Here is a 12292-nt window from a genome sequence, read left to right as displayed (position 1 = left end):
TGAACTTGATCCGATTCCGAATCGTCAACCAGTGATATTTCTTGATTGTGTCTGATATGGCCGAGAACTTAGGTGTTCTAGAAAGCAGACGTGCTGCTGCATTCTGTATAGTTTGAAGCTTATTGGTTACCCTGACCTGGGCATTTAAGAATAGGCCATTGCAGTAGTCAAGGGACGATAAAACTAGAGAACTGACCAATGTTTTGGCAGCTGCATCTGGCAAAAACGGAATGATTTTCCTGATCATTCTTAATTTGTGATGGGCTGTGGCCGCTACTTTATTCGCATGTGCTACAAAGTTGAGACCCTCATCAAAAATCACTCCCAGGTTCCTGACCTTGAGGGCCGGGCTGGGAGGGACTCCAAAGGCTGATGGCCACCAGGTTGCTGACCAGCCTGGTGAGAGGGGTCCAAAGATGACCACCTCCGTTTTATCGGAGTTGAGCTTAAGGCAGTTGGACGCCATCCACTCTCCGATTGCTAGCATTCCGCTTTGGAAACGCTCTGCCACCTTGTATCCATCGCCTTTGATGGCCAAAACCAATTGCGTGTCGTCAGTGTAGGAGGTTAGGCTCATCCCATATGCTTTGATAACATTGGCAAGGTCCGACACATAGATATTAAATAGTGTCGGACTTAGGGATGAGCCTTGAAGAGCCCCACGCGGTAGTGACAACTTGGCAGATTGGTATGGCCCCAGGGTGACAGCCTATGTTCTGTCGGCCAGGAAGGATGCGAGCAAATCTCTCGCTGTATGGTGAATACCCATCTTTCCGACACGGTCCACCAAGATCTTATGGTCAACCGTGTCGAAGGCCGCCGATAAATCAAGCAGTACAAGTACTGCTGTCCCTCCCTGGTCTCGGATTGCTCTGATGTCGTCTGCAGCCTTGATTAAGGCGGTTTCAGTACCATGATACCTTCGGAAACCGAATTGTGTATCATCCAGTAGAAGATGTTTCTCTACATACTCGGATAGTTGTTGATTCATAGCTTTTTCGGCCACTTTGGCTAAAAAAGGGAGACTTGCTATGGGCCTGTAATTCTTTAATTCGGCCTTGTCCAGACTCGATTTCTTCAACAGGGGTTTCACCAGCGTATACTTTAAGCAATCCGGATATGTCCCAGAACCCAATATAGAGTTACAAACTAGAGTAATGACCGGGATGATTATGTCCATCACTGGTAGGAGGACTGAAAAAGGACAAGGATCTATACCGATCCTGTTTTGATACAAGAGACAATGATCTTTATTTGGTCGGTCATAAGGGCCTTGAACCTGGTCAGAACCTTTTCCGAGGGCAAATCAAAAGGAGTTGCTATTGTCGAGTTGATTTTCGACGTAAAAGCCTGATAGATGTCATTTACTTTAGAGAAAAAGAAGCTGGCCTGTGCATCACAAAGGGATTGTGAGGAGGGCGGGGTGAGATCTGGAACATTACCTGACAGAGTTTTGGTAATGTCGTATAATTGCCTACTGGAATTTTTTTTGCATCAGTAATCATGGCTTTATAAACGGCCAATGAATCTTTATATTTGGTCTTACTCTCTATATCATAGGTTTTGCGCCAGTGCCTTTCCCTATTCCTGTTCAGTTGTTTTTGCCTTCTTAATTCCTCTGTGTACCACGGGGCGGTTGGTGTGGTTCTATTCCTAGATTGGGTTTTAATTGGTACTAGGAGATTGGTGGCATGGCCTAACCAGTCGTGAAATTGTAGAGTTGCGGTATTAGGCTCAGTGGACAGGGATGGACGTGTACTGTCCAATAGCTTTGTTAATTCAGTCCGGTTTATATTCTTCCATACTTTAAAGGAACCTGGGATAGGAGTAATGACCTTTTTTCTCAAGATTTAATTGATTGTCAGTCTGCTGAAGATGGCATGGTGGTCAGTCCAAGGCATGGGTAAGATATTTAATATATGTAAGCCCTCAACGTTGGAGAAGATACCGTCTAAGATATGTCCCGCCTGATGGGTGGGGAAGGTGACCATTTGTCTGAGACCCAGTGTTTCCAGGTCTGTAATGAGGGTGGAGGTGTCCTTATCATTATCTTGTTCTAGGTGAAAATTCATGTCGCCCATAACTGTAAAGGACTCTTCGGTGGCTAGCGACTCCAATATTGTGTTTAGGTTAGTAAGAAAACCAGTCCTTGTTCCTGGAGGTCGGTATAAGAGTACTCCCTTAAAATTAAAAAGGGTAGTAAGCTTGATACCGAACTGCAGGGCTTCACATGATGTCACTGGAATGGATGCTGTTCTGACGACGAACCGCTCCCGGGCTATAATAGCCAGCCCACCTCCCTTTTTTCTTACCCTGTCCTGTCGGTAAGCTTTATATCCTTGAGGTACTGCAATTACTAAATCGGGGTCTGACGAATCATCCGTCCATGTTTCAGTAATAAAAAGGACTTCTAAATTATTACCGGTAATAAGGTCCGCTATTTCCTGACTGTGCTTACACAATGATCGCGCGTTAATGAGGGCCATGAGAATATTAACTTCTTTAAAATTGGCTTGTAACTTGGATTGGATCTTGGTGTTATTTATAGGTATCGCACTGTTGCAATGAGGGCATGTAAGAGTAGCGTTTTCAAATACTTTTGTTGGATCCTGCATTATGCAACGGGGAGTGGGGAGTGAACGAAGCTCCGTCAAAAATGTACGGGAATAGACCAGCCTGTGATCAGACGGGGCCCGGACAGGGGTCCTGGGCCCAGTCCCGGCGTGGACGGGCGCAGACAGGCTTGCCTTTTGCGCGCCTTTGGCGCGCCCGCTGCGCCCGCACGCTGCGCGGACGGGGAGGCCCTTTTTTTTTTATACATGTTTAGAGGAGGGTTAGAGGAGGGTGGGAGGCGTTCAACAACTGGACCGCAAACCTTTCCTCCCAGCAAGATGGCGGCTGAGGTGGGTGAAGTCACGGTGTCAGCGCCTGAAATCGGCTGCGCCGTGCAAGGAAAGATGTGTTGGCGGCTTCGGTGCGACGCAAATCTCGCGCCGAAGTACAGGGGAGTACGATTTAAAATAGAACAGTTAAAATATATACAAATTTTAAAAATACACACGTACTTCGCTGATCAAGAACGTGAAATTAGCAACAAACAAAGATAGAGCTGAGCGCCCCCGGCTTCCGCCTCAGGGGAGAATTTAGGCAAATATCGCCCCGGTTGTGTGTTACGCCCCTTAAGTATCCTCGGAGGGCGGGAGGCGTCCAACAACTGGACCGCAACCCTTTCCTCCAAGCAAGATGTCGGCTGAGGTGGGTGAAGTCACGGTGTCAGCGCCTGAAATCGGCTGCGCCGTGCAAGGAAAGATGTGTTGGCGGCTTCGGTGCGACGCAAATCTCGCGACGAAGTACAGGGGAGTACGATTTAAAATAGAACAGTTAAAATATATACAAATTTTAAAAATACACACGTACTTCGCTGATTAAGAACGTGAAATTAGCAATAAACAAAGATAGAGCTGAGCGCCCCCGGCTTCCGTCTCAGGGGAGAATTTAGGCAAATATCGCCCCGGTTGTGTGTTAGGCCCCTTAAGTATCCTGGGAGGGCGGGAGGCGTCCAACAACTGGACCACAACCCTTTCCTCCCAGCAAGATGGCGGCTGAGGTGGGTGAAGTCACAGTGTCAGCGCCTGAAATCGGCTGCGCCGTGCAAGGAAAGATGTGTTGGCGGCTTCGGTGCGACGCAAATCTCGCGCCGAAGTACAGGGGAGTACGATTTAAAATAGAACAGTTAAAATATATACAAATTTTAAAAATACACACGTACTTTGCTGATCAAGAACGTGAAATTACCAGTAAACAAAGATAGAGCTGAGCGCCCCCGGCTTCCGCCTCAGGGGAGAATTTAGGCAAATATCCTAAAGACTATAGCTAAAAGCTATTCTACATAACTACTGTACACCAGCATCTACTTGGGATAGTCTAGATTTACATTGTATTATGGGTCTCGGAGATGCTTTATATACAGAAATGCACTCTGTTAATAAAGATAATTGTATGCAACAAAAATATTTACCAAATTACATAGATCACAATAACATAATATATTTTATTAAGCTCAAAAAATGCTTTAGAGACGAGATAACTAAAGAAGCACAAATTATAAATGCCAAATTTATATCAACATTAACTTCAACAATTAATTTAGAAACTGGTGTATTAATCTGTATAGATAAATATGCAATTTCAGTATTTAAAACTATCCATGCATACTTTATATTTGATTCACATAGCCTAGATGAAAAAGCAATACCTCATCCTAATGGAACATGTATTGCTATAGAAATCGAATCTATTCATGTTCTTATAGAATACATCAGAAAGTTAGCTGATAAAGAAAATCCAACAAATTCACGGAGTATTACTTTACAATTAACTCCAGTGAAAATAATCACAATTAGCAAAGTTTCACTCAAGGTAACACTAAAAGACCACAGCAAGGGTAAAATGAAGTCTATAAAAACATATATGTCCATACTACAAAGATATCTGTAAATGCATTAACGCATATTCCAACAACAAACGTACAAGTAAAAGATGCAATTATAAACACAGTAAACAGCAATAGCCAAGCAAAAGAAGAGGTTTTGACAACACACAGTAATTTTACTTCTAACATAACTATTAGCAATACCAAGACACATTTACACCTGATGCTGAATTACAAACTCAAACAACAAGTAGGATACAAGTTCTACAAAATAACAGTAACAGAAAAAGAAAGCATACACAGGAACAAGAAAATACACAAAACACTAATACTAATATAAGGTTACGGACAACAACTGACATAATTAGTAGCTTTCATGCACAAATAGCATATGGTCCAGAGTATGATTGCACTATTTGCAATCAATTATGGCATAAACACAATTTTCTGAAAACACACAATATTACAAAAAAGGCAAAATTCATTGCATGTAACATTAGCAAATTCCAAATAGATGAGATATGTAAAACATGTCACATACATATTAGTAAGAACAAAATACCACCTTGCTCATTTTATAATGGGGTGACATTTCCTGATATCCCAGCAGCCTTACACTTGCATAATTTAGAAGAAAGATTAGTATCACCAAGAATACCTTTTTTACAAATTAGAACACTACCACGTGAGTTCCAAAAATCTCTTTCAGGTGCAGTAGTTAATGTACCTGCAGATGTTATGACAACTGTTACTGTTTTACCAAGGCAAATTAATAATAACATGACAATTCCCATTAAATTAAAAAGAAAATTGAGTTATAAATCTTATACCCATTTTGAAAATGTTAGACCGAATAAAGTAAAACATGCTGCTCTATATTTAGCAACTACTAGCAGTATGTTCAAAGAATATGGAGTCACCATTAATCCAGATTGGGAATATACACCAGCAAATATACCACCTTGTAATGACACTTCTGATACAAACGATACATCATATTCTGAAGACAACATTGCAGCAGGGAATTTAGATACTATGTTAACTAATGAAACTATAACTACAGAAAACATTAATATTTTAAGCTTAGCACCTGCAGAACATAACACACCAAGAGGTCTATATGAAGACATAGATTCTGAATATTTAGCTTTCCCTACAATATTTTGTGGAAAGCGAAGGCCAACAAATAAAGAAAGGCATGTACCAATACATTACAGCACAATATGTCAATGGGAATTAAGAAGTAATGATCAAAGAGTAGCGAAGTCGATAACAAATGTTTTCTTTAAATTGACAAAATTACGCATAAAATAAATACAAAGCAAAATATACATCTCACTTAGAAAATACTTTAATAATGGGAAGATTATAACTGCAAAAGACATAAAACAAAAATTAGACAGGATTCTACAATATAATGAGGGGTACAAAATACTAAAAACTATACATAGTTCACCACCATATTGGGAGCAATGCAAAAAAGACCTATTTGCTATGATTAGACAATTAGGAATACCAACTTTTTACTTTATCAGCTGCAGAAACAAAATGGTATCATTTAATTAACATATTATTGCGTAGTGAAAAAAAGAAAGAATGTACAAAAGAAGAATTTGAAAATATGTCATGGGAAATAAAATGCACATTAATCCAACAAAATCCAATTACATATGCAAGATATTTTGACTTCCAAGTTAGAAAACTATTTAATTGTATTTTATTACATGAAAGTAACGCAATTGGCAAAATTATAGATTACTTTTATAGAGTTGAATTCCAACAACGAGGATCACCACATATACATGCTATAATATAGATAGAGAATGCTCCCCAATATGAAACTTCTGAACTCAATGACGTTATTACTTTTATAAATAAGTATGTAACATGTGCAAAAACACAAGATCCAAATATAGTCTTTATTACCCCTCCAAAGGCATGGGCATACAAAAAATTGCCGTATCAAACATAAAAGAACATGCAAATATCAGTACCCAAAATATCCAATGCCAGAAACTTTTATATTAGAACCATTAGAGCTAGACAAAACAGATCAAGAGCTCCTTCAGCAAATTGAACTAATATATCTAACTATGAACACACAAGACTTCCAGAGTTATACTTTTAGTCAGTTTTTAGATTCAATGCAACTAGATATAAAACAGTATCTTTTATGTATACAGTCTATTATAGAGAAAAAATCTGTTTTTCTAAAAACAGCACCAGCTGAATGCTTTATTACTAACTACAATACTACAATTTCATAAGCATGGCAAGCAAACATTGATATACAATACATCTTAGATGCATATGCATGTGCCGTATATATAGTTTCATATATTAGTAAATCTCAACGTGGAGTGAGCAAAATAATTGCACAAGTTGCAAAGGAAGTATATCACAATCCAAGTATAAAAGATCAACTTAAGCATATAGGTAACAAATTCTTAAACTGTACAGAAATAAGTGCACAAGAAGCAGCCTATCTTATACTTCAAATTCCTTTACGGAAAAGTTATAGATCTTTTATATTCATTAATACAAGCCCACAAGAAAAGCGTACATACTTATTAAAAGATATAGAGACTATAAATTTGTTGCCAGATACGTCTAATAAAATACAATATGAGAATATTATAGTAAAGTATAGCAAACGGCCTGAAAAATTAGAAACATGTACATTAGCTGACTATGCATCTATGTATGATGAAAAAATGAAACAGACCATGAGAATTTCCTCCCTGAAAATAACTTTTATAGTTCAGATGAAGAAGAACTTGAGATTAATATACAAGATGAAGCGATAGAAGCAGACTATACAAAACGCAAAAAAACTAAAATAATTCGCTATTGCAGATTTAACAAAAAAAATTACTCTGAAAATTATGATAGAGAATTGGTAATGCTTTATTACCCATGGAGAGTAGAAAATCTAATAATTGGTCATAAAGAAACATATTATGAACGATATCTTGAAATTCAAAGCACAGTTGACTTTTATCATAATAAGTATAGTAAAACACTAACAACCAATGACAATGAAAACAGTACATTAGACACATCACTTATACCTCCAACAGATATAGAAACAGATGACAACATATGTCCAGACGTTCAAGTTAATGAACAACTATTATATGAGATCATTCGATTTAGGTATTAGAAGTACAAGTATTGAAGAAGCACTAACCAATAATATAATACCAAATGACCAATATGACAGTATAATGCAAAATCTTACTAATGAACAACTTAACTTTATATACCATCACTTACATTGGATAAAAACAAAAGAAGCACCCTGCTACACATTTTGTACAGGTGGTGCAGGAGTAGGTAAAAGCTTCCTTATTACAGCACTTTACCAAACATTACTACGGTACTACAATACTAGAGCAGGAGAAAATCCAGACAACATATATGTATTGCTTCCAGCTCCAATGGGCAAAGCAGCACATAACATTCATGGTAAAACACTACATAGTACGTTTAAAATACCAGTTTCGCAAACACTAACTCATAAACCACTAACTCATGAGAACAGAAGCACACTAAAAAACGAATTAACGCATCTTAAATTGCAAATAATAGATGAGATATCAATGGTAGGGGCAAATCTATTCAATTTCATACATAATAGATTACAAGAAATAAAAATGTCTAATCTCCCTTTTGGTGGAATATCCATTTTAGCGATTGGAGATTTTTATCAATTAAAGCCAGTTTTTGACACATACATATTTGAAAACTCTAGACATTCATACAGACCATTAAGTACTAATCTATGGCAAGCACATTTTAAGTTATTTGAGTTAACAAAAATTATGAGGCAGCTAAATGACTTGCCATTTGCGGAACTACTAAACAGATTACGAGAAGGAAACCAAACTAATGCAGATATAATACAAAAACGAGAATTAGAACCACCAGAAAACATTATGAAAACTATCCCTTATATTATGTCAACAAACAAAGAAGTTAACATTAATAGTGAAGTTTTATTGCATCACATAATAAACTATCCTGTATACACAGCAACAGCTATAGATTCAGTTGCATCTGACTTAACTGAAGTAGTAACAAAAAAATACTAACTCAATTACCTACAGACCCAACTAAAACAATGGGCCTGCCATTCATATTACATATTGCCTTAAAATTAAGATATGATCTAACTTGCAATATAAATGTTAATGATGGCTTAACAAATGGTGCTGTATTGTATTGTATTGTATATAGCTCTTGTATAGCGCAACTACCACCCTACGGGTATCCTAATCAGATGGAGCCGGCCGATGGCAGGGCTGAATAGTGGGTACTGAAATCTCAGATTTTGGCAAATAGCCAGGTCTTTAGGCTCCTTCTAAAATCTATCAGGGAGTCGGCTTGCCTGATGTTCTGGGGCAGCTCATTCCACAGCCGGGACGCAACTGTGCAAAAAGCCCTACCTCCCATCCTGGCTCTCTTAAATCTGGTGGTTGTTGCTAGACTCAGACTAGAGGAGCGAAGAGGCCTAGTGGGCTTGTACCATGTAAGTCTCTCCTGCATTGGTAGGGGGCCCGTACTGTACAGTACTCTATAGACAGTGCACAGTGATTTAAATGTGACTCTGTCCCTCACGGGCAGCCTGTGGGGGTCTCTCAGAGTCATTGTGGTAGAGGAGCTGCGTGGTCTATTAAGTGCCAGCTTGGCCGCGAAAGTCTGGACTCTCTGCAGTCCCTGCAAGATATATGAGGGGGCACCTAAATTTAGGGAATTGCAGTAATCCAGTCTGCATAAGATTATACTCCTTACCACCAGGGTCTGGCCTCGGCGGGAAGAAGAGGGAGAATCTGTCTAAGTGCTTTTAGCAGACCAAAGCAGACGCTGATAGTTTTGTTGGTTTGCGATACCATTTGAAGATCTTCATCAAACAGTACTCCCAGGTTACGCACTGTCTTAACTGGGACACAGAGATCAGCCCCCGGGGAGAGCCTAAGCTGACTCTGTGGCTGCTGATTCAATTTCGCAGTCGAGCAGTAGACTATCTCCGTTTTCCCCTCGTTAAATTGTAGGGAATGTGCATTAAGCCAACCAGAAACCCGACACATGCATTCCTGGAATGTGTCCATAGACACTGCATGTTTCCCTTCAAGGGAAAACACCAATTGGGTGTCGTCAGCGTAATTGATCAGGTCGATCCCATAAGATTTTATAATGGGGATCATAGGCCGCAAGTATATATTAAAAAGGATAGGGCTGATCGCCGAGCCCTGTGGCACTCCATGGTGAACCAGGGATTTAGGAGAAGCATACGAAGTCATGGTCACTACCTGTTGTCTACCTGACAGGTATGATTGTAGCCATGACAGAGCTTTGCCCTTCACCCCCAGTTTCTCCAGTCTGCCTAGCAGGACTGCGTGGCTTTTCGTGTTGAATGCGGCCGACATATCCAACAACACTAGTATTGATGAATTACCATTGTCGGCTCGCATTCACAGTGTGTCCAGCATCGTAGCCAACGCAGTCTCTGTCCCGTGGCCTGGGCGGAACCCGAACTGATCCTTATCCAGTAGGCGGTTATCTTCAAGATAACTCGACAAAGATCTACTAACAGCCTTTTCCAGGATTTTTATGGGGTAGGGCAGAAGGGATATAGGCCTAAAATGAGCTGGGATAGTTGGGTCCAGTGAGGGTTTCTTGAGTAGAGGAGTTACCGTTGCCTGCTTCCATATCTCCGGCACAACTCCTTCCTCCAGTGACTGGCAGCAGATCAGTCGCATCCAGGGAAATAGCTCTGGCCCATATTCCTTCCAGATCTTATGGGGAAGGGGTCTAAGGGGGAGCCAGAAGATACACTAAGAGCAAGGCTGTTAAAGATCTCTTCTGTGAGAGGTTGAAAACTCTCAATAGATGATACTGCCCATGGTTCCTCCTCGACAGTCAAAAGGAGATTGTCCTGACTGCTGGCCTTATCCTGAACAAGTCCCCCCACAATTTTGGCACAGGCATAGTTGAATTTGTAGAAACTATCAATAACACCCCTAATGTAATATGGATTTATTTTGATAAAGAAAACGTTGGTAAATTTACAAGGCAAGAAAATAAACACATATATAGCACTAACATTTTGCCTAATTGGACACCAATTCATACTATATCACGCCATTTTCAATTTACAAAAAAAGGTATAACAATTATACGCAAACAATTTGCCCTACGACAATCATCTGCACGTACTATACATAGAACGCAAGGAGAAACTATTGAACCACTTTACATCCAATAGCAAAATACATCATTTGCATTATGTAGCTTTAAGTAGAGCCAAATCATTAGCTAACATATATATTAAAAACTTTCAGCAAGACAAAATAGTAGTACATCCAAAAGTACATGAAGAAATGGCAACATTAAGGACAGATATGCAATTGCAAATATCAGTACCCCAATTAGGTAACTATAGCCAACTGTGTAATATTATTGTACATAATATACGTTCACTGCAAAAAAATTACACAGCACTAAAATCAGACACAAATATAATGAATGCAGATATTCTATGCTTCACTGAAATAAACACTACTAGAACAACAGATAGCAATACTTTCTTAATAGAACAGTACCATCTATTAATATTTGATAAATTCCACCATCACATAACTAAGCATGGAATAGCAATTTATTACAGAAAGAATATTTTCTTAATGCCAATATATGAAACACAACATGAAATTGACATTCTACATTTTACTCTCCATCTTAATAATTGCAACTACTTTTTTGTTATACTATACAAGCCACCACATGTACATATACAAACACTGTTACAAGTTTTAAGTACCATATTAAACTGTTACCCTAATTATAACTATATAATAATGGGTGACTTCAACATAGATTTAACACAAGTATCACAAAACACAGCACTACTATTACAAAGTATGCTAAACGAATTTAAATGTGACCAAAAAAATACAAGAATATACAACAGACTATAATTCGACATTAGATCATATCTATACTAATGTACACTTAACGCACTATGGTATATTGGAGTCATATTATAGTGATCACAAAGCCTTATGAGTAGCAATTTAATAAGCATAATGTATAATTTAATATGCTGTTTTTGGCAGGAATGACAAATGTTTTCACAAATTATGTCCAAAATATGTACTCACAATTTTCTCTCATTTCAGATGATTTCTATACACGAAATTAAGCAGGCAAAACAAGAAGAGAGCAAACCATATCAGAAAGCAATAGGACCAAATATAGTTACATGTTCTTCAAAAACAAACTACAGAAATGCTAAACAAGAAAGCAAAATATTATACCATCTTGCTCTAGCAGATGAAAGTGGTTCTATTAAAGGCACTTGCTATAATGACGAATTTTACAAGCAAACAAAAGAAGGGAACGAAATTATTATTAGGAATTTCCTTACAAAGAACAATGTAGTACTATTAACTAAACAAACAAAGATATCAAGGATGCCACCTTTAACACTTCCAAGTGCAATTATACAAGAAGCAAAAATCATACTAGAACCACCAGCTCCACCAGTTTCACCTATAAAAACTATAAGAGAAGCGAAATGACGGTCATTAATGACCATAACAGGGACAATATCCGAGGTATGTTAGTTCAGGAAAAAAAGTCATTTTAAACATTATGTATAAAATAAAAGTACTTCTGAGTTATTTTGGAATTTAAATACTCTCTTCTCCACACCCTCTTCTCCACACTCTCTTCTCCACACTCTCTTCACCACACTCTCTTCACCACACTCTCTTCACCACACTCTCTTCACCGCACTCTCTTCACCGCACTCTCTTCACCGCACTCTCTTCACCGCACTCTCTTCACCACACTCTC

The 12292-nt window shown here is 38.7% G+C and overlaps 1 long non-coding RNA gene across 1 annotated transcript in view; it reads left to right on the top strand.

Annotated features, from left to right (window-relative positions):
- The window catches only part of LOC144770086 (uncharacterized), a 29160-nt gene extending 17424 nt beyond the window's left edge, over positions 1-11736 (top strand). Inside the window, exon 4 of the long non-coding RNA XR_013598793.1 lies at positions 11614-11736. This is a non-coding gene — a long non-coding RNA (uncharacterized LOC144770086). The remainder of the gene's footprint in view (positions 1-11613) is intronic.
- The last annotated feature ends 556 nt before the right edge of the window (positions 11737-12292 follow it).

This window comes from Lissotriton helveticus, chromosome 7 (genome assembly GCF_964261635.1).
Source record: "Lissotriton helveticus chromosome 7, aLisHel1.1, whole genome shotgun sequence".
Classification (NCBI taxonomy): domain Eukaryota; kingdom Metazoa; phylum Chordata; class Amphibia; order Caudata; family Salamandridae; genus Lissotriton; species Lissotriton helveticus.
The sequence above is the reverse complement of the archived record's forward strand: the minus strand, read 5'-3'. Positions and strand labels throughout refer to the sequence as shown.